At 45.4% G+C, this 24,115-nt stretch overlaps 1 pseudogene; it reads left to right on the top strand.

The window, feature by feature from the left end:
- The first annotated feature begins 275 nt into the window (after positions 1 to 275).
- On the top strand, positions 276 to 648 carry LOC121289995 (annotated as a pseudogene).
- Positions 649 to 24,115: the final 23,467 nt, after the last annotated feature.

Consider the following 24,115-nt stretch of genomic DNA (forward strand, 5'->3'; position numbering starts at 1 on the left):
CCCCCACCAAAGGGGCTGGAGCAGACGAGGCTATGGTGCTCTGATTGATGAGGTGGGGTGGGGTGCAGGGGCAAGAGGGGAAGGAGTGGGAGCACCTTGAGCAGAGTATCCAATTTCATGAACCATTTCTCCATCTTCCCTCTCATGGTCTACTTTCACTTCACTGCTAAGTAAGATGTCGGCAGCACAGGGCTGGTGATAATCCATCCGATATCAGCAGCATCCTAAGGAATGGTGTTGCTTATTTCCATTTCACTTCAAGCATCACGGAGCCCATGAATGTTCTCGCCATGCCCTTACAAAGCATCAACAATGCAGGGAAACATGGAAAATGGCAGGTTCTGATCCTCCCATGCTCCAAAGTGATGGCGAGATTCCTGATTGCAATGATGAAGCATGGCTACATTGGAGAGTTTGAGATTATTAATGGCCACAGGAGTGGGGAAATAGTTGTCAATCTCACAGGCAGACTGAACAAGTGTGGTGTCATTTGCTGTTCAAGTAAAGGAGCTAGAAAGGTGGCAAAATGGTCTAATGCCTTGCTGTCAGTTTGGGTCCTTCATTCTAATGACCTCAGCTGGCATCATGGACCATGAAGGAGCCAAGCAAAAACATGCAGGAGGAAAAATCCTAGGATTCTTTTTCTAAACCGTAATACCAGTCTATGATAAAACATTGAAACAAAAATAAAGAATTGGAGACAACCGTTGCATTTCCATGAGGCACTTGATGGCCAAGGCTTTTCTCAAACTGACTTAAACAGGCAGATTAGGCGCATAAGCCATCGGTGAGGGCTCACATGCACTCATCTGCCTGTCCTCATTGATTATCCAGGCAGGTGGTCACTCTTTCCATGGAGGTGGACGTCAAAGCAAAGGCCTGAGATACTATGACACTCATGCTGAAGGCAAACTCCTCCAACCTCTCTCCATGTGGCTGTGTAATATCTAATTCTGTCACCAGGCATCTGTCCATCTCCAATGTCTATACACTCCGCCACAGTGCTGATCTTAATGGCCTCTTCCTTTGCAGTGGTCAGGATGGCAATTAATGCAGGGGCACCCCTGGTTCTCTGCCTCTCCCTGGAGTTCTGCGCTCTCCTCTGCAAGGTGAGACAAGAGAGTTACCAGTACGAGAAATCAAATGTTTTGAGGGGATGAAAGGGCAGCATTTGTGCATAGTGACTGTGAGGGAGAAGTGTGAGATGACAGTAAGGTTAAGGTGAGTTTCGGTGCCGGCTGTTCAGGTAAGGATATGAGGAGGTGCCTCCAGAGAGAAGAGGGGCAGCTGTCAGATGTGTTGGTCTGCGGAGTGCTGTGCAGGGAAAAGATGGGGAAGTCAGAGCGTGGGGATTAAAATTCAATGTGGGATGTCAACACCTTTCCTACCCTCAATGAAGTCCAGGTTTCAACACTGTATCCATGTACTAGGTACCACATGCCTGCCATTGACCTCCTCAGTCACTTCCAGCCAGGCATGCTTGGCTTTTCCTCCCATCCTCTGAGAAGCGTGTCTCTTTCTGAGTCCTTCCTGCCCGCAGCTCAACCCCCAGCCTCCAAATTTGCACTCTGTCCTGACAGTTCTATAGTGACCCCTACAGGAGTTTAATGTAGTTCACTGTCAGGTGAGGATTGTCATAACACCCACTCCAATTAGTCAGCTCAGAAATGGGAAGCTAATGTTGTGGCTGAGTTAAAAAGTCACAGCAAAGCCTGCTCCACTAACTTCCAGTTGCTGACCTGCAGTTTCCCTCCCCTGTTGCAAGCAGGTGTAAATGTTAGAATTTTGGCTAATGTGCATACTCAGAGGTACTGTGTATACACAGAGAGGGAGACACTAACCTCACTAATAGAGTGTATACTCATACAGCACACACTAAGTTGGGTGCAACTTCAAGATGAGGAAAAGATAATGTGATCGTAAGAGAGACACTCACTCTAGAAATACTCACTGTAAATAGCATCAATGTACATACATAGCACTCCCTAAGACATGCAGTGTGAGAACAGTCAACACTGCACCTGGGAGGTTCACACAGCACTGAGAAATGCTGTGATTCCCTATACACAACTCCATATGCATAACATCCAAAGCTATTTGGCTTGCTGGGAAAGGGGACAAAGCCGTGGCAATAATCTCAATCGTCAGAACAAATCCATGATTTTCTCTCATTTATTTCTGGAGGATGAAGGAGACCGGAGGAAGGGCTGAAGGAGGTACATGGTAGTAGAGGAAAGAAGCCGGGAGTTATCTTTGCTCTCCAGAATCAAGTGGTTTTGACCTTTATGGGTTTGATGAGTAGCTAATCCAGATCTGTGCCAGATATGCTTATGGGCATGAGGGAGTGAAAATGGGAGACAGTAATGTTACAACGCCTAAAGAGACTAATAACTTTTAAAAACACATTTGAAATTTCAGTGACTGACTACAAGGATCACCAGACAAGATTTCAAGTTTTAAGACTTTTAATCTAGTAAACAACCTAAAAGCAATTTTGACTAAACACTACGCAATTGGTAACTACTCTAAACGACAGAAAAGATCCCCCATTTAACTTTTTAAACAACTAAAATTCCCTCTTTATGCTTACACTTTACTCTCCCTCAAGTGGGCACTTAATTCTCTAGCCCATTCTCAGCTCCCAATGGCTTTTGTCCTTTGTCTTTTCCAGTGGATAACATCTAATCCCTGAACTGGATTTCAGAGTGAAGGTTGAGTGGGACTTGAACTCAGAACCTTATAACTCAGAGGTAATGGGGTTACTAACTGAGCCATGGCTGATAGCTGCAAAAGCAGCCTGAAAAATAGGGGACCAAAAACTAGGCAGCTGAAAGTTTCAAAGTGTAGAATTAAAAGATATTTCTTGCAGAAGATGCACAAGAAAGTAAGGTTGAAAGGGTTATGGTCTTGAATACAAGGAAGTTATTGGAAATGGCCTTATCCGCACTCTGGACCATTGAACTAGAGAGGCCACATGAAATAAGTTTGAGGAGTGGTCATAAATATAGATAGGGATATTTATGCAGAGGGTGAGGCTGAATGAGTATGCGAGGGCAGTGAAATCAGAGGGTAATTAAAAAAGGTTAGCTGAGGCAGGGATTGAAAATACTGAAGATGCTCAGTGCAGAGGCTGTGAGGTGAAAGGAGGGAGAGGCTTGGTTTGTTGAAATGAGGCGAGGTGTTGAAGGAACGAGAGAAAGGGGGGCAAAAAACTAAGGTGTGATTTGACGTTAAAGCTCACACTATACCATGAACATTTGGATGGGACAGATGTTGGAAAATACAGCCGCATAAGGGATCTTTATTTCTTAATGCAAGTCGGTGTAACATTGGGGCTGGAGTTTGTGGCATTGGAATACAACTGGCCTCAGTGCGTTGCAGAGAAAAAACTGGCCAGAGGTCCCACTTCTATTGATTTCCAATAGGTCATTGAATAAATGCATTTCATGGACATCAGGTTCAGGCTCAGCTGTGATGCCCTCTGTAACTGATAGTCTGCTGACAGTCACTGCCCAGCTCACACAACCAAGAATAAATATGATTCTAGAGCCCATGGAACAGAAGTATAGCAATGAGTTGGTACCGTCACCAGAAGAGGGGATAGGGCAAAATGGTACTGTTCAGCCAAAGAAAAACTTTCTCAGCAACAAGCTGACCTGAGGAGAAGCAAGAGGTTCGTTGGATCTCTGACACAGTACTATTTAGCGTAGTTTTTCTTTGACATTGAGCAGTGTTATGCATAATTGAAACCTGATTAGCAGTTGATGGATTTTGATTTACCATCTTTCAAGATCACATTAGCTAATTTAGGGCATCTGTTTGAAATTGCACAGCATACACCAGCTACTCAGTCTTTGGAGCTGCACTGTGAGGTGACTCCATACTGTAGTGAACTGCTATGCACACCAGTTACTTGTAGCCCTTTGCACTAATATTGCTCAGCTTTAGCTGAGGAAATATTTCACTCACAAACGATGCTTTTTTCCAACAGGCTAAACATTGTACCGTGTAATGAGTCCCTCAAAGATCAATTTGTTTTGACAAGAGCAAGTAGTTGACCTTAAGCAGTGTTTGGTCTTTACAAACTCCAATTTTTTTTTAAAATGAAACTGATGGACACGATGTTGCGTCACAGCAAAGCCCGGTAATGTCACATTATCATCCGTATGAGGATATTTCCTGACTGGGCCTAGCAGAAACATTGCAGAGGCTTGAAAAGGTGTGTGGTGCTCATGAGGCACTGATGGGGGCAGAAGTAGAATTTAAATTAAATTTAACTACCAGAAAATGTCATTAAGTCATGCACAAAATACTGAACTGCAGTAAATGCTGTAGGTGCATCAGAGACATTCAGTGCTACATTGCAATACTGAAGTCACATTTTATCAAGTCCCTTGAGGTGAGTTGACTAAAGGCTTCCTCTACAGTTACATTAACATTTTGATTCCATCAATTATGGTTGGGTCGCAAACTTTTGACGTTTAGCAGAATTTGCTCTGATCAAATGAAGATATTTTGTACTGTGGACATTTCTTTTTGCAATGTGGAGAATGTCTTTCAGCAAGATAATGGGTGGAATTTCCCAATTTGCACTCAGTGCGGTAGATGGTGGTTAAAACAATGTTCTAACCGTCACCCGTGATGGCAGGTTTTCAAGCCGTATCATCCCAAAGCCGCCTCATTATTTATGCACTCCCGGGAAACACGCCATTTCCATGGTGGGTGGGCTCTCATTCACCCACCTGCGAACACCACGACACTGCATCACACCCTGCACCATGTTTAAAGTCTAGCCGCAAGCACACATCTCGCTGCTTCCAGACCACCACTGCTGCACGGAAGACATGGCCATGAAACCAAAGAAGACTGCGGCCCTCAGGTTTAATGACGGGTCTCACGAGCAACTTTTGGATGCTGTGGAGGCCTGCCAGGATGTCCCGTACCCCTGCTCTGGCCGCAGGATGGGCAGCCACGTGACCAATCCGGCTTGGGAGGTGGTGGCAGTGGCGGTCAGTGCCCACGCCCTTCAGAAAAGGACATCCACCCATTACTGCAATAGGATGAATGATCTCCGTTCTGCCAGGGTAAGTCACTCTTCTCATCACTCTCAACTCACACACTCACAAACCCGGCACACATTCACAGGGCCCTCACTCACTGCCGGTTCAAGGGACATCACCATTCACTCTCTCACACTCACCGTCCTTGTCCTCATACCGTCCATGTGACCACTCAACACCCACACAGGCCAGGCTTACTTGTCACCTGGCCTGCCAGGCATCCTGCTTACACTTTCTCCGTCTCTACCCATGCAGGACAAGCTGGCACACGACAAGAGGGAGATATCGCAGGTGGTGGAATGCCCGAAATCAAGGTCCACATAGACTTTGAAAACAGCCATCGAGCTGGCTGGTGAGGATCTGGACCGGTCCTGTGCTGACAGTGAGGTTGGCGCTGCTTTACCAGGTGAGGTTCCAGCAGTGCAACATCCATCAGAAAACCATGCCGTGAGTGATGTATCCTCTTTCACAGGCCACTGCCATACACTAATTATCTCCCCTTGCTTTCACAGGCACATCTGCCAAATAACCGTTGGAATCCACAACTCAGGGCCTCCAATCAAGCCCCAAAGAAACCTCTGAAGGGGAATCTGGAGGCACCCTCCCTGAAGTCCCATCACAGCGCTCACCCACACCCTCCACCAGCACAGAGACACGCACCTCGGAGGGGGCTAGCTTTAGACTAGCTTCGGGATCACTATCTGTTGAGCACATCACACTGCCTGATCCACTGCAGGTGGAGGCAGGGACTTCCCAGGTCCCCGGCACTCGGAGGATTGCTGGAGGCCAGAACGTTGCTGTGTCCGAGTCAGATGATGAGCTTCTGGACTCAGTCATGTCACAGTTGCTGGAGATGCAAAGGCAAGCTCGGGAACATCAGGAAGGGATGCCGGCTGCACTCCTCAGATTGCAAGGCACGACGGAGGAGTCCGTCCACCTTCAGGCTGAGGTGATAGCGCCGGCATGCCAATGCACCGAGGTCAACTCTGGTAGGATGGTGGCCGCCATGGAGACCTTGGTCCAGGACTTCGCTCCTGCACTGCTGCGTGGACTGAACTCCATCGCTGATGCCATAGTTGGCCTCCAACAGTGTGTTGGCACCCATAGGGAGGAGGGTCCTCAGGTGCACACTCCGGGCCCATCCATCCAGGTGACTCCAAAAGTGTCTGGCCCATCTGACTCCCCTCTTCCTATGACCTCAGCAGCTCCGGCTCCACAAGCTGAGGAAGGTGCCACTGCCACACAGCAGGACCCTGAAAGCAGGGCCGGGCCCTCCAAGTCTCGGCCCTCCAGGGAACGCCCGCCAATGTCATCACGGACAGGGCGTCACAGTCAGCAGGCTGCCTCCACCTCTGCTATGGATGTCTGGGGAGCACAAGATGTAGCGGCAGGGTTAGGACAGTTAAGAAGAATTAATTTTTTTGGTGTCAACCAATTAAACTAAATTAACAAAATGAGGGACAAAATGAACACAGCCCCTAAATTAGGGAGACTGCAAAACCAAAGTCAAAATTTAAAGAAAAGTTAAGGAGAATTAGTTGCACAGCCTGGGCATGGCTTTAAAGCACCTGTACATACTGTTCATTATTGTCAATAAACTTCCAAGAATGTCTCCCTGCCTATGGCTCATTGTTCTGATGAGCAGCGTACATCTCACTCAGATGTGAAAGCTTTCTGCACAAAATAAAGCCAGGTGTCTCAGTCCAGGGCCTCTTCCCTGTGCTCTGTGCAGCCTTCAGACCAAAGTGATGATCCGGCCTCACACTCTCTGGAAACATTACTGATGCCTGCACCAGGGTGCTTGTCATTGCTGCCAGAAGGTAGTGGGCAGGCGCCACAAGTTCTCTCACTCTCTCGGTGTGCTCGCAGCACCTTTATGGGGGGGATTGGCCTCCATCTCTTCAGCATCTGTGACCACTGATGCTGTGCGCCAGCTCCTGAAGGGCTCAGGTACTGAAAGTGGACAAAGCATCAGATGCTTCTAAAGTTTCATGGCTGCGTCTCTATGATATGACCCTGATCACAGAGTGCAAGCGAACTGTCCTCGGCCAAACAGGAGTCAGACATTCACAGAGGCTATGTGAAGATCTATGGAGTGTCCTCACTTCCTGTTGTCATCATCCTCCTGAAATCAAGTGACTATTAGGGCCTCCACTGTATCTCCATGACAGGAGCATTATCACTGAGGGTGTTCACGCTGCCATCAGCCAGACTGGATCAAACATTCACAAATGCGATGTGGGCAACTATGAGGTCACCTCATTGCAAGTCATCATCATCCTCCACAAATCTAACAGCTATCAGAGCCTCTCAAGCGTGCCTGCCTCGTCTAGGCAGTGCGAAGGCCTCATCCTTGTCATCGCCGCCTCCGAGGACCTCCTCACCCGCATCCCTATCAGTGTCCTCCTCATCGGAGCAGATGTGCAGCTCCTCCATCTCCTCCTCAGCCAGCTTGTCTCCCTGTTGGAGTGCCAGTTTGTAAAGGGCACAGCAGACAACTACAATGTATGACACCATCTGTGGACTGTATTGCAGGGCTCCACCAGACCAGTCCAGGCACCAGAAGCTCATCTTCAGCATCCCGAATATTTGCTCCATCAAGTTGCGAGTTGCAGCATGATCCTCATTATACCTTCACTCTGCTGCAGTCTGAGGCCACACGGTGTCATCAGCCACGTCCTCAGTGGGTAGCCCTTGTCCCCCGAGGAGCCAATCCTGGATCTTCTGCGGTCCCTGGAAGACTTGAGGGATCTGTGACTGACTGAGGAAGTAGGCATTGTGCACACTCCCTGGAAACCATGCGCAGAACTGCAGGATGCATTTCTGGTGGTCGCATACCAGCTGCACATTCAGTGAGTGGAATCCCTTTCGATTGATGAAGTCCACTGAGTGTAGCGATGGAGACCTGAGCGTCACATGGGTGCAGTCAATCACACCCGGCACCTGCGGGAATCCTGAGATCAGGGCAAATCCAATGGCCCTTGCATCCTAGCCGTCCTGGTCCCAGGAGAAATGCACAAAGTTCTGTGCCCTCGAGAAGATGGCATCCGTGACCTCATGGATGCATTTGTGGGTGCTGACTTGTGATATCCCACAGAGGTCGCCTGTGGAGCCCTGAAAGAAGCCACTGGCATTGAAATTGAGCAACACAGTCACTTTCACAGCCACTGTCAGTGGCTGCCCTCCATATCCTCTTGGTGCCTGCAGTAAGTGTCAGATGTGAGCGACCAGGTCCCTAGACATGCGCAGTCGTCGGCGACACTGGTTCTCGGTCATCTGCAGGAATGACAGGTGGCATCTACAGACCCTGGGCATTGCCAGGCACCGACCAGCTCGGTGTCACTCCTGAGCAACATGTGCGGGAGGCCCTGCTGCCCCTTCTTCCTGAGGTTGCTGCTCCTGCCATTGTGCAGCCTGGAGTCTCAGTCGCTCTCTCCTCCGTCATCTTTGCTCTTTGTAGGCCATCAGACATACAGCTAGTTCACCAGGCTCCATTCTCTTGATGTGGTCCTCCTGCGACATGAAACTGAGAGACATGGTTAGCATGGCTGTACTTAGCACCTTTCCTGGGCCTGTGTGACGGCCCCTTAACACTTCCGGGAGAGTGCTGGTCACCGCCTGGATGGCCACAGATGAGTGCGCTGCATGGCTGGCCTGTCAGCCTGTGACATGGGGGAGACTGCTTCTAACTGGGATGCTGAGATTGCAAGGGTCTGTAGGTGCCTCCAACACTGACTGCTCCATGGCCAGCGAAGGTGAGGAGATTGTACAATGTGTGCAGTCCAACTGCTCCGCGGTCCAGTCAAGTGGTCGCAGATTCACAGTCTGTGCCAGGGGGATTGTGAGGGGGGTGGCGGTAAGGTCTAGAGCGCCTGGTGGCACCTTGTTGCCTCCATGTTGCTTGCGTGGGCGGGTGGTCTAGGATCCCAACCCCAATCACATCACTGCGGCTTGCGCCCGAACAGTCTCAGTTGCAGAGGAATGGTCAGATTATACAGGTGTCCCTACTGCGTGGCCACTTCCCTCGCCTACCCTGCCCACCGCCTCGATTTGTTGCGCGCAGGATCCAACGCCAGGGCAGCAGTTGCCCCCAGACACCCCCACCCCACCCAACAACAGTCGCCTCCGTGGGAGGGCAGCACTTCACCCTCACCCCCCCCACCCCCCAACACCCACCCCGGCCCCCCCACCCCAACCCACCCCCAGTGCCCCTGAAGCCTGCAAAGCAACAGGCGAACTTTGCAGAACGATGCTGTCCACTCACCTCCAGTAACCCAAAGTGAAGGCCGCCAAGCGCACATCGCCTGTGTGCTGTTGTGGAACACATCAACATGCTTTCCCGCCGACATGGACGGACATTATGGCGAGGGGGTGGGGGGCGGTGGGGGGTGGGGTGTCCAAGAGTCTGGCGAGATGGTCTTTTAATGATATGCTGATGTATTACAATGAGCTCCCCAATGACCACTGGCGGGAAACACGGCCTGTCGCCGGCTGGCTGAGCGGACGATCACAATCTGGCCCTCGTGAAACAGATCATGCCATCTATCACACCCTCGCGCCAGCGGGCACGGAAAACTCCACCCAATATCTTACATTTATTTTCCGGTTTTTTGAACTGTCATACCGAGCAGAGGGCTAAAGCAGAGGCTAATATCCTTGGAAATTTGTTACATGGGAAACTCAAGTTGATGAATCTCGACCTGGCTGTTTGGGAGTGACGTTATCTGATATTCAAGGGTCATATTGCAAAGTCCCACCCGTACGTTCTCAAGTAGTTAAACAGCAGCATTGGCAGGGGCTTGGGAGCAAGGCGCGTATCTGGCCTTTTGCTTTGTCCCAGCAGAGGAGGAGTGTAAACATGTTGTTCAGAAACCAAAGGGGGAAAATAGTAACCGTGGGGGTTGCTTCTTTGAAATCTACATGAAGGGAATAAAATTACATGGGTTCTGCAGTAGTGAGGGAACTGCGAACAAACAGGACTACATCAGAGGTCATGATATGTCAAAAGCTTTGTAAACAGATCCTCTGCAATAAGATCCAGCACAAACCTGATCTCAAACCGGATTCCTTTTTTAAAAGAAAAATATGCAAACAGTTATGCAATAAAACTGAACAACTAGAATATCCAGGAATGTTTATCCAAAAGTACAGAAATAAAATTTCAGTTTACACAAAATAAAGCGAAGCCAGCTTCTGTTGATTAAAACTCCAGATTAAAAAAAATTGGATTCAAATGCAGTCAATAAAGTTAGGCCCATAGCAATAACTGGTTAGACTGATACATGATGCTGCACCACACAAAAAAGTCTGGGCTCGATTTGTTTTAAATTTTACCACCCCGCTGAGTGCCCTCTGGCAGAACTACAGGCACATTTTTGTGGGATTTGATCAGAGGTTTTCCTCATAACATGCTGATTCTCTTAGTAATTACCCCTTACTACAACGCAGGCTTTGGTAGATGTGAATTTCTGACTGCAGACATACCCTTCCACTCTTGCCTCAAATGTTCTTTTCTCCTTGAAAAATGACAATACAAGGAAAACATGTTTTGAAAGCAGGGAAAAGAATCTTCTGCTCTAATTTTAAAATAAGCCAAACTGAAGGGGAAATATACAAACTGGTTGCAGGAGTAGGCCACTCAGCCCCTCGAGCCTGATCTGCCATTCAATAAGATCATGGCTGATCTGAATGTAACCTCAACCCCACATCCCTGCCTACCCCGATAACCTTTCACCCCACTGTTTACCAAGAATCCATCTCGCTCTGCCTTAAAAATATTCCAACACTCTGCTTCTACCACCTACCTTTGAAGAAGGGAGTTCATGCTTACAACCCTCAAGAGAAAAAAAACTTCCCCTCATCTCTGTCTTAAATGAGCGCCCCCTTATTTTTAAATCATGACCCCCCGTTATAGATTCTTCCACAAGAGGAAACGTCCTCTCCACATCCACCCTGTCAAGCGCCCTCGGGATCTTAAAGGTTTCAATTAAGTCGTCTCTTACTCTTCTAAATTCCAGTGGATACAAGCCCAACCTGTCCAGCCTTTCCTCATAAGACAACCCGCCCATTTCAGGTATTAGTCTAGTAAACCTTCTCTGAACTGCTCTAAGGCATTTACATCTTTCTTTAAATAAGGAGACCAGTACAGTACACAATACTCCAGATGTGATCTCACCAATGCCCTGTGCAACTGAAACATAACTTCTCTACTTTTGTAATCAATTCCCCTCACTCTAAAGTCTACTAGCTTTTCTAATTACCTGATGTACCTTTTGTGATTCATGCACTAGGACACGCAGATCCCTCTGAATCTCAGAGCTCTGCAATCTCTCACCATTTAGATAATAAGCTTCCTTTTATTCTTCCTGCCAAGATGAACAATTTCACATTTGCCCACATTTTAGTCCATTTGCCAGAGCTTTGCCCACTCACGTTACCTATCTATGTCACTTTGTAGCCTCCTTACATCCTCTTCACAATGTATTTTCCTACCTATCTTTGTGTTGTCAGCAAATTTAGCCACCATTCCTCCAGTCCCTTCATCCAAGTCATTTATATAGATGGTAAAAAATTGAGGCCCCAGCACTGATCCCTGTGTCACACCACTCATCACACCCTGCCAACCTAAAAAGACCCATTTATGTCAACTGCTTCCAGTTAGCAAGCCAATCTTCTATCAATGCCAATACGTCACCCCCTACAAAATGAGCTTTTATTTTCTGCAATAATCTTTGATGTGGCATTTTATCAAATGCCTTCTGGAAATCTAAGTACAGTACATCCACCAGTTCCCCTTTATCCACAGCACATGTGACTCCTTCAAAGAAAATTCAAAGATTCAAAGAAGAAAAGTACAGCACAGGAACAGGCCCTTCGGCCCTCCAAGCCTGCGCCGATCATATTGCCTGTCAACTAAAACATTTTGCACTTCCGGGGTCCGTATTCCTCTATTCCCATCCTATTCATGTATTTGTCAAGCTGCCTCTTAAACACCACTATTGTACCTGCTTCCACCACCTCCTCTGGCAGCGAATTCCAGACACTCACTACCCTCTGTGTAAAAAACTTGCCCCACTGATCTCCTCTATAGTTTTCTCCTCTCACCTTAAATCTATGTCCCCTAGTAATTGACTCTTCCACCCTGAGAAAAAGCTTCTGACTATCTACTCTGTCCATGCCACTCATAATTTTGTAAACTTCTATCAAGACACCCCTCAATCTCCATCGCTCTAGTGAGAACAATCCGAGTTTCTCCAACCTCTCCTCATATCTAATAACATCCAGACCAGGCAGCATCCTGGTAAACCTCCTCTGCACCCTCTCCAATGCCTCCATATCCTTCTGGTAATGTGGTGACCAGAATTGCACGCAATATTCCAAGTGTGGCCTAACCAAGGTTCTATACAGCTGCAGCACAACTTCCCAGCTTTTATACACAATACCCCTGCCAATGAAGGCAAGCATGTCATATGCCTTCCTGACTACCTTATCCACCTGCGTTGCTACTTTCAGTGACCTGTGGACCTGTACACCCAGATCCCTCTGCCCGTCGATGCACTTAAGGGTTCTGCCATTTACTGTATAATTCCTACCTGTATTAGACCTTCCAAAATGCATTACCTCGCATTTGTCCGGATTAAACTCCATCTGCCATTTCTCCGCCCAAGTGTCCAACCAATCTATATCCCATTGTAACCTTTGACAATCCTCTTCACTATCTGCAACTCCTCCAACTTTAGTGTCGTCTGCAAACTTACTAATTAGCCCAGTTACATTTTCCTCCAAATCATCTATGTATACTACAAACAGTAAAGGTCCCAGCACTGATCCCTGCAGAACTCCACTAGTCACAGCTCTCCATTCAGAAAAGCACCCTTCCACTGCTACCCTCTGTCTTCTATGATCAAGCCAATTCTGTATCCATCTTGCCAGCTCACCTCTGATCCCGTGCGACTTTACCTTCTGTACCAGTCTGCCATGAGGGACCTTGTCAAAGGCCATACTGAAATCCATGTATATAACATCCACTGCCCTTCCATCGTCGATCATCTTTGTCATTTCCTCAAAAAACTCGATCAAGTTAGTGAGACACGACTCCCCTTCACAAAACCATGCTGCCTCTCACTAATATGAAGACCTCCAATAAATTGGTTAAACATGATTCCCCTTTCACAAAATCATGTTGATTCTGTCTGATTGTCTTGAACTTTTCTAAGTGTATTGCTATAACATCTTTAATAATAGCTTCTAAGATTTTCCCTATGACAGATGTTAGGCTAACTAGCCTATAGTTTCCTGCTTTCTATCTCCTTCCCTTTTTGAACATAGGAGTTGTATTTGCTATTTTTCAATCTAATGGAATCTTCCCCAAATCGAGGGAATTTTGGAAAATTAAAATCAGTGTATCAACTATCTGTCTAGCTACTTCTTTCAAGACCTTAGGGTGAAATCCATCCTAACCTGGAGATTTGTCAGCCCACAGCCCCAACAATTTGCTGAATATACCACTTCCCTGGTGATGGTAATTTTCTCGAGTTCCTCCATCCCTTCCTTTTCCCGATTTACAGCTATTTTCTGAATGTTACTTGTGTCCTCTATAGTGAAGACTGAAGCAAAATGCCTGTTTACTTCATCCACCATCTCCCTACTTTCCATTAACAATTCCCCAGAAGCACTCTCTGTGGGAATAACGCTCACTTTGTTAACTCATTTCTTATTTAAATATTTATATAAACTCTTACTATCCATATTTATGTTACTAGCTAGCTTTCTCTCATAATCTAATTTTTCCCTCCTTATTTATCTTTTTGTCATTCTTGGTTGTTCCTTATATTTTTTTCCAACTTTTTGACCTGCCAACTGTCTTTGCGTAATTATATGCATATTTTAAGTTTGATGCTGTCCTTAAGTTTTTAGTTAACCATGGATGGTGTGGGCCTTCCCCTTGGAATTTTTCTTTCTCATCAGAATGTATATATTCTTTATATTCTGAAATATCCCTTTAAATGTCTGCCACTGAACTTATATTGACATGCCCCAACCTCATTTACCATTTCAATTTAGCTGGCTCCACTTTCGTTCCCTCATAATTGCCCTTATTTAAGTTTAAAATACTACTCTTGGATGCACTCATTACTCCCTCAAAACAAACGTAAAAATCAATATTATGATCGCTGCTACTGAGAGGTCCCTTCACTAAGAGGTCATCAATTAAGCCTATCTCATTCCACAATACCAGGTCTAGCACAGCCGGCTCTCTGGTTGGCTCCAGAGTGTGCTGTTCTAAGAAACTACCCTGAAAACATTGTATGAATTCTTCATCTACGCTACCTTTGCCCAACTGATTTCTCCGGTCTAAATGTAGATTAAAATCCCCCATGATTATTGCTGTACCTTTCTGGCAATCTCCCATTATCTCTTCTTTTATACTTTGTCCTACTGTACAGTTACAATTAGGGAACCTGTACACTACTCCCACAAGTGACTTCTTGCCTTTATTATTCTTCATCTCAACACAAGCCGCTTCTACATCCTGGTTTCCTGAACTTAGGTCATCCCTCTCTAATGTGCTAATACAATCACTACTTAACAGAGCTACCCCTCTATCTTTTCCTAACTTCCTGTCCTTCCTAAATTTCACATACCCTTCAATATTCAGGTCCCAATCCATGTCTCTGTAATGGCTATCAGATCATGCTTATTTATTTCTACTTGCGCTGTCAGTTCATCTGTTTTGTTTCGAATGCTATGTGCATTTAGAGCCTTTGGTTTTGTCCTTTTATTATTTTTGTAGTGTCTAGCCTTATCTGCTGATTTACTCTTAGATTTGTACTAACTGTCCCTTCCTTTCACAGTCTGTTTATCATTTCCCATATTAAGACATGTCTCTCTTACCTTGTCACTACTCTTTGGTTTACCACATCTTCCCTTGCCCCCACTATTCAGGTTAAAACCATCTCTACTTCCCTAGTTAGGTGGCTTGGTTCATGTATAGACCATCCCAAAGGTCCCAATTTCCCCAATACTGGTGCCAGTGCCCCATAAATCAGAACTCACTTCTCCCCCACCAGTCTTTGAGCCATGCATTCATTCCTCTAATCTTATTTGTCCTATGTCAATCTGCACATGGCTCAGGTAATAATCCAGAAATTATTACCTTCGAGGTTTTGCTTCTTAGATTGGTGCTTAGTTCGTCATACTGACTATGCAGAGCCTCCTTCCTATGTCATTGGTGCCTACACACACCATGACCACTGGATCCTCCCCCTCTGACTGCAAGTTCCTCTCCTGAGCAGATGTCCTGAACCCTGGCACCGGGCAGGCAACAAAGCCATCTCTTGCTCTTTGCTACAGAGAACAGTGTCAATCCCCCTTACTACACTGTCCCCTACTACCACTACATTCCTTTTTGCTCCCCCCACTTGGATGGCTTCCCATACCACAGTTTGGTCAGTTTGCTCATCCAGCCTGGAGTCCCCACTCTCATCCAAACAAGCTGAACCTCAATCCTGTTGGACAATTGCAGAGGCTCACTCTCCTGCCCTCTGAGTCCCCTTACCTGCCTCACTCACAGTCATACTCTCTTGCCCCTGGGCACTGATCAAATCAGAAGACCCTATCCTAAGTAGTGTGACTGCCTCATGGTATAAAGCATCCAGGTAACTTTCCCCCTCCCTGACATGTCACAGTGTCTGCAGCTCAGCCTCCAGCTCAATAAGTCTGAGCTGAAGTTCCTCAAGCCGCAAACACTTACTGCTGACGTGTTTGCCCTGGATCACAATGTTACCCAGGAGCTCTGACTTGCTGCAATATGACACATCACCTGTCCTGCCATCCTTAATGTGTTTTAAACAATAACTTAATTATATTATTCACTTACTTATGTTGTTTTCTTATATCTTTTATTAACTTCACCATCAAATTGTGTACTATTTTAAACCTTAGGGATAAAATAGAACTTGCCCACTTACCAGATACTTACTAAACATTTAGCTCCTTTCCCTGCTGCAGAGCAAGAACCAATTTCTGTGGGGTGAGAAAGAGAGAAAGGAGAAATGAACAACTCTTCCCCCACTCCCTGCACCCCCTTTTCCTCAACTCCCCTCTCACCAAAGTCCAAGTCTTCACTCCATTAGTTGGCTGCATTCAAGAGCCCTGAATTTATAGTAAACTGAATTGGAGCTACAGTAACCAGATTCAACCGGTTAGCTAATTAACTACTCAGCTCCTACATCTGAGAGTGAGTTTACCCTGTCCAAACTGCAAGAAAGAAAGAACTTAGCCTGCTTCCACGGTACTTTCCAGTTACTGCTAATTACAAACGAGGTTAGATCTTAAGAGGAAATTTTAAGAACAAGATTAACACTCAAAACTCCCCTTTCATCAAACTCCAAGTCTTCACTCAGTTCGTCAGCTACACTCCGTTTGCTTTGGAAAAAGATGAAAAAAACGCAAGAGTATATAGGTAATTGTTATTAAATGGGAACGTTTACACCATACACACTCAAAGCTTACTGCTGCATGCAGCAGAGTTATTCTTTAAAGCCATTCAGCAAGTCAACATTAAGTTAACGCTGTTGTGTTCATAATAAGCACCCATTTAGTTTCAGTGTTGGGAATTTTGAAATTCTGACTCCTGTCAAGATTAAAGTTAACAGATGTAGCTTCAGCTTGAGAAGCATTTTTTAATCAAGATGCTCATTTACTGCAAGAGCAATAACTCACCACATGGAATTCTTGCTCACTTGGCTAATTAAGGGTTAACATAAACAGCAGATTGCAAGGAACTTTGGACCACTTTCCTCTGGAGATTAAATAAATTGGGTGGAGTCCACAATAAAGCAAATTGTAAAAGGAGCATAGACCAGACAATAAGTCTCAAGCTCTCCAATTACTGCCCAAATTCTTTTCTTTCCTAAGGTCATTGAATACACTGTCACTTTCATGTTCACCTCTCACATACATTCCTGTTAAAATCCCTTCAATCCAAATTCCATCCTGTCCACATCACTGAGACTGTCTCTGTCAACCACGAATAACTTCCTTTATGACTGCAATCATGTTCATGTGTACCAGCTAGCTGCCTTCAGTATTTCTGTGGTGTTTGGCGTAAGCAACAATTCTATCCTCTTCAACTGTCTCCCCTCCATTTTATACCTCCAGGAGTCTACCCTCACTTGGTCCCAATCAGTCCCTGACAATATATCCCTTCCCAATGCTCACTCAGACTGAGCTAGATGGTGCACAACTTCAGTGGCCAATTTGATCCTTAGCTTGAACCATGTACCCTCTCCATTATTAAGACATTGGTCACCTCCACCCTTTCTTCAACCTGATCACTACTGACACCCTTTTATTCCAAACTTCACTCCTTCCCAGCCTCGTGAGGTCCACCCCACACAAAATCCTGCTCAGCCAAAACTTCACGGCTTGAATCCCGTGTTAAGTTGGCACGCTCACTCTTCACCCCTCTTCTCATCAAATTCCAATGGTTCCTGTGCCAGGAAACATTGAATTCAAAATTGTAGTCTTGTCTGCAGGCCCATTCATGATCGCACTCCACCCTACCTCTTCTGCCTCATCTATAACCATGTACTGTGCTCTCTAACCTCTCCTGTGTATCTACCTTGCATCCTATTACCCTGACTTTAAAGACCATGCTTTTACTCATCTTTGTTATCTCTGCGAAGTCTCCTGGAATGCTTTCTGTGCAAAGTACTATAATAATCTATATTGTTAGCTAACCACTTTTCTTACTTTGCATTTTCTTACATTTTTAAAGTACCAGTCAGTCTATTTGTTGTGCTATTATTGAATGGCAGCACTTTATTCAGCAGGGTAAGGATTCTATGATTCAAAATATTATGGAGTCCTCTTCAAGTCAATCCATTAGCCCAGCAAGAAAATTGGACTGGAAATTCCTGAGGCCCCACTCTCCCACACTGTGTGCCCCTGATTTGCACAAGTCTGGACACTCATTCCCAAATCAGGAAAAGGGTCATTTGCACAGCGAGCACAAACAAGTACCTGTAAGGGTATGTCAGGGGTAGCTGCCACACCCACTCTTCTAAGGGACTGATTACTCTCATTACAATTTTGGGGCTTCAAAGAAATTCACACATGGTCCCAACTGAAATAAGTTCCTCTAAGGCTTTGAAGAGCTTACGAGGGAAAATTTTCTAAGAAAAGTCCTGGAATTCCCACTCCCATAAACCCATGTGGGTAGGGCAGTTGCACAGCTTTTTGCTCAGTTGCTCTGAAAGGTCCAGTGGAAGTAGGCAGCAATTTCTACACAGTTGGCAATCCTAAAGCCGCGGCCTTGCACCTCTGCAGCATTACCTTGGTCACTGCAAAAGGAGTGGGACAGAATAAATGTCTGCAACAGCACAAAATCAAACTTCGGATCTCTCTGTCCTTAATAAAAAGCATATTACCCCCATTGCTTCTGACAGTGCTGGTATAGTGTATCTCAAGATGGAGCTTAAGCACAACATTTAGTTGCAGTTAGCAGCATGTCACAATTAATTGGGGTCTACATTCCAGTTGTCTGCAAGCTCAAAGACATCCAAATGATCTGTGGAGTGCAGAAAAAATATAGGCTTTCAGTGGAATCTTGCTCGGAAAGAATGAGAAGGAAAGAGTTGTAACTTCCATTTCCGTATCTTCGGTTGAATTATTTGGTTGATATTTGATACACTTTGAAAAAGACTGTTGCACAGCAACTCTGTAATTACAACTACACCACGTGATTCAACCAGAACATTGCAAATACCTAAATCTGGAGCACCAATTAAAAACAGACAGTACCATTCTTATTGAGAACATTTTCAGTAAGATTCCTTTTAATGCCTTATGCTTTTGATCCAATTTAGTCACTGACCAGACCATTTCTTTAGCCAGGCAATACCTGTTTGTAATTCCATTCCCAAATGAATAGCGATTGACTATTTCTAAAATTGTTCAGCATTTTTTCCAGTGATAATGTCGCTTATCAAGATGCATTATAAACTCAGTTAATTAACTTTTCTATCTGCAAAACTCCATATTGAACTTTACCAGATGTGAAGCTTCTAAATGTTCATGTTCAGAGGCACTTGGGTGTATTCGTAGAAGGAACACAGAAAGTTAGCATGCAGGTATGGCAAGCAATTAGGAAGACAAATTGCATGTTGGTTTTTACTGCAAAGGGATTGGAGAAAACAATGAAAAGGTTTTGCTGTAATTATACAGGATTCTGGTGAGACCACATCAAAATACTGTGTGCAGTTTTGGTCTCCATATTTAAGGAAGGATGTACTTGCTTTGAGCTGGTACAGTGAAGATTGACTGGATTCACAGGAGGGCTGTCCGATGATGAGAGGGTGAGTATATTGAATCGATATTCTCTGGAGTTATGAAGAATAAGAGGTGATCTACTGAAACGTATAAAATTCTAAAGGAGCTTGACCTCAGACGTTTACAGCACAGAAGGAGGCCATTCAGCCCTTCATGTCCATCAACAAAGATCTGACTACACTAATCCCATTTTCCAGCGCTTGGCCATTAGCCCTGGAGGCTATGGCAATGCAATTGAATATCTAAATATTTCTTAAATGATACGAGTGTTTCTGACTCAACCACCCTTTCAGGCAGTGAATTCCAGACTCCCATCACCCTCCGGGTGAAAAAATTTCTCCTCAACTCCCCTCTTAGCCTTCTACCTCTTACCTTAAATCTATGCCCCCTGAATATTGATCCCTCTACTAATGGAAAAAGTGTCTTCCTATCCACCCTATCGATGTCCCTCATCATCTTATACACCTCAATCAGGTCCCCTCTCAACCTTCACTGCTCCAAGGAAAACAACCCCAGCCTATCCAATCTTTTCTCATAACTCAGACCCTCCAGCCCAGGCAGCATCCTGGTAAACCTCCTCTGCAGCTTCTCTAGTGCAATCGCATCCTTCCTGGAATGCAGTGACCAGTACTCTAGCTGTGGCATAACCAGCGTTTTATACAGTTCCAGCATAACTTCCCTGCTCTTGTATTCTATGCCTCAGTTAATAAAGGCAAGTATCCCATATGCCTTCTTAACCACCTTATCTACCTGCCCTGCTACCTTCAGGGATCTGTGGTTATGGACACCAATGTCTCTCTGATCTTCAGTACTTTCCAGGGTCCTACCATTCATAGTGTAATCCCTTACCTTGTTAGCCCTCCCCAAGTGCATTACCTCACACTTTTCCAGCTTGAATTCCATTTGTCACTGCTCTGCCCACCTGACCAGTCCATTGATATCCTCCTGCAGTTTACGGTTATCCTCCTCACCATTTATTTATACCACAAACAACGAGGGCCACAGCACCGAGCCCTGAGGAACCCCACTGGAAACAGATTTCCAGTCACAGAAACATCCCTCTACCATCACCCTCTTCTTACTGCCTCTCAGCCAATTTTGGATCCAACGTGCCACTTTGCCTTGGATCCCATGGGCTCTTATTTTCTTGACCAGTCTGCCATGAGGGATCTTATTAAAAGCCTTGCTAAAGTCCATGTAGATCACATCAAATGCATTACCCTCATCAACACTCCTGGTTACCTCCTCAAAAAATTTGATCAAATTTGTCAAATAAATTCCCTGATTGATCTGTGTATCTCCAAGTGCAGATATAATTCCCCACTACCGAGGTTAGACTGACTGGCCTGTAATTTCCTGGTCTATCCCTTCCTCCATTTTTTAATAATGGGACAATGTTAGCAATCCTCCAGTCCTCTGGCACCCCACCTGTGGCCTGGGATACATCTCATCCAGGCCTGCAGATTTATCCACTTTTAAGGTCCCTAAACCCGCTAGTACCTCCTCTCTCTCTCCGTTAATTTCCTCTAATATTTCACCCTGATGTCTATACCTGCATCATTCTTTTCCATTGTGAAGACCGACGCAAAGTATTCATTGAGGACTATACCCACGTCTTCCGGGTCCACACACAGATTACCTCTATGGTCCCTAATTGGCCCTACTCTTTCTCTAGTTATTCTCTTGCTCTTTATATATTTAAAAAAAAACCCTTGGGCCAAATTGTATCTCATCTTAATAAAATTAGCCTTTCCCCAGGTTAGAACTTTTATTCCCGGCCCAAACTTATCCTTTTTCATAACTATCCTAAATCTAACTGAGCTATGATCACTATCTTCAAAATGCCCCCCTACTGATACCTTCCACCTGCCCGGACTCATTTCCGAATATTAGATCCAGAACTGCCCCTTCCTTTGTTGGCCTTTCTACATAATGGCTAAAAAGGTTCTCCTGGATATAACTTAAGAATTTTGCTTCCTTCCTGCCTCGCACAGTAAAACTATCCCAGTTAATATTTGAGTAGTTAAAATCCCCTACTATTACTGCCTTATTATTCTTACACTTCTCTTAATTTTGATTACATATTTGATTATTATCTATCTCTTCCTGACAGTTTGGGGGCCTGTAGTACAACCCATCGGCGTGTTTGTCCCTTTTGTGTTTTTTACTTCTACTCATCTGGCCTCATTTAATGATCCTTCCAAGATATCATCCCTCCTCACTGCTATAATTGATTCCTTGGTCAATATTGCAACCCCCCTCCTCTCTTATCCTCCTCTCTATCTCGCCTGAATACCCTATAACCAGGGATATTGAGTTGCCAATCATGTCCTTCTTTTAGCCAAGTCTCAGTCATAGGGGAATCTGAGAGGGGAAATCTAGAACATGGGGGGCACAGTCTCAGGATAAGGGGATGATCGTTTGGTACCAAGATGAGGAGAAACTTGTTCACTCAAAGGGTTGTGAATCTTTAGAATTCAATACGCCAGAAGATTGTGGGCGCTCCATTGTTGAATATATGAAGGCTGAGACAAACAGATTCTTCATCTTTTAGGGAATCAAGGGTTATGGGAGCAGGCAGGAAAGTGGAGCTGAAGCCCGAGATCAGCCATGATTACACTGAATCGTGGATCAGGCTCAACGGACCATACAGTTTACTTCTGTTCCTATTTCTTCCGTTCTTATTGAAAGGAATAAAACCCACCTTTGGTATGGGTAAGAATATGGAGAGCTACAGAAGGGCAGACAATTTTAAGATACAATGCAGCAAGAATGCAGAGAAACACACTGTATGGATTGCAGATGAAGGATGAAACTACACATTAACTTTCTTAGCTTCCTTTATTGAGAAACCTTGGTATAGTGCCAAGATCTATGGTGCAGAATACGGAACAGTTGAAGATGGTGGATTAAAAGTTGAGATTAATTGTCAGAGGAATGGGACAGTGTGGGAGTTAAGGGGGTCCCACAGTTTTTAGGCTATGTGAAATAATTCTCTGAAACGTGGAATACAAAAGAGGTAGTGTGATTTTCAACACAGTGAGGATCAAAGATGAAAGAGATGTTGCGTCTGCAATTACCAGAAATGACAGATGAAAGTTCTGAGTAGCCATGCCCTGAGCAGTATCAACACGACAAAGAAAGACACAAAGGCTTATCTGGAGAGAGGCTAGAGGCTGTTGTTAGGGTAATGTTGTTAACTAACAAATGTTTTCTTGTATCCCATTCAGGACTCTAAGGAAATACTGCCAGACCTTCCCAGGTATGGACATAGCACACAATGTATGTGAAGTTTTGGCCTTTATGAACTAGTTAAGCACAGCACAGAAGGAGGCCAGTCAACTCATTGTGCCTTTATGGGAAACTGAAGCTGGAGGTAACTTGCACAGTGGAGTAGATGTGGGAATTCTACCTAGAACCATGAGACAGTGAACCAAGAATGTCAGTAGATGAAGAAGGGCAAAAGGTGGAGCCATCAATATTGAGAGGTGGAGCTTTGAGTTGGACTGAGGAATCTAGTGACTGATGTTAGTTGCATCTTAAATATTTATTATTAGAGATCTCATTAACAGACTAGGAGTTTATCCACAGTGGAACAACGCAATTCTCATGTGTTGTCAAAGAATTGATGCAATTGTTTTTCTTTAATTAAAATTCAACCTTAAAGCTACCCAGTTACTGGGCGGCATATAGTGATACTGAATAATAGGCTCCCATGAGCTTCTTTCCTGTTATAGAGGCAGGAATGCAGTCAAGAGTCAGGAGCTGCAGGGAGAATCCTTGCTTTCCAGTGATCCTTGCTGAAAGTGTGCACGTGGGGAAATGGAGCAGAGCTCGCCTGTGAGGGTCCCTATAGTTGAATAGCACATAACCACCCCCCCCTCCTCCCCCATCCTCAGAGGTGAAGAGGAGGCATTTGGGTAAATTACCTTGAGGGCTTGGTGAAGCAGCAGCCACATTCGGGGGAGGGGGGAGATGTTGTTTGAGCAGGAGTGAGGACAAGCAGAAGGAGGGGGGTGAAGCAGCGCTCCTTTGGCGTGTGTGAGGAACAGTTTGACATAAAAGTGGAAGCGTGAGGGAGAAAGTTGGGTCTGGCTGCTGCACAAGAGCCAAACAACAAGTGGGGGAGGAGAAGCTCTTAGTTTCTTATCAATGGCCTGAAACAAATGGATTAATATGCGCACAGCATTGATACACCTGTCTCTGGGTGTTACTCTTCCGACAACCCCTCATGCCCTTGTTTCTCACTCACCTTCACAGCTCATTGCCCCTCTAAATTCTTCACGCCTTTTGAGCGCTTACCCCCTCTGCACCTCTTGCTCCTGGTGTTGCCCTTGCCCTCTGAGTTCCTTTCCCTTTTACGGGGGGCAGTGGGGGGGGGCAAGGGGAACTTGCTAGCAGACTACCTGCCTCCTCAGAGAGAGGGAATGTTCTCAGGCTCATCATCCGAGCCACTCCAATGTGCCTCCTATTAGCCAGCTCGCTGGTGACGCTGGCATCAGAACCTCCTTTCACTATGATGTGCCAACCTCAAGGCTCTTTTGAAAGTGGGAGCTTCTCTTCTATTCGAAATTCAAGACCTGGTTGTAATCCTGCCCCTTTCCGATAAAACAGGGCATGGTCCAGAGGGACTCCGAATCTGTGACTAAAAGGAGTTACCCAGTAAATCTAGCTATGAGGGAATGGAGCTCACCCAAGAAGATTTGAGAATTTCAAACCCT

Source organism: Carcharodon carcharias, chromosome 17, assembly GCF_017639515.1.
Source record: "Carcharodon carcharias isolate sCarCar2 chromosome 17, sCarCar2.pri, whole genome shotgun sequence".
Lineage (NCBI taxonomy): Eukaryota > Metazoa > Chordata > Chondrichthyes > Lamniformes > Lamnidae > Carcharodon > Carcharodon carcharias.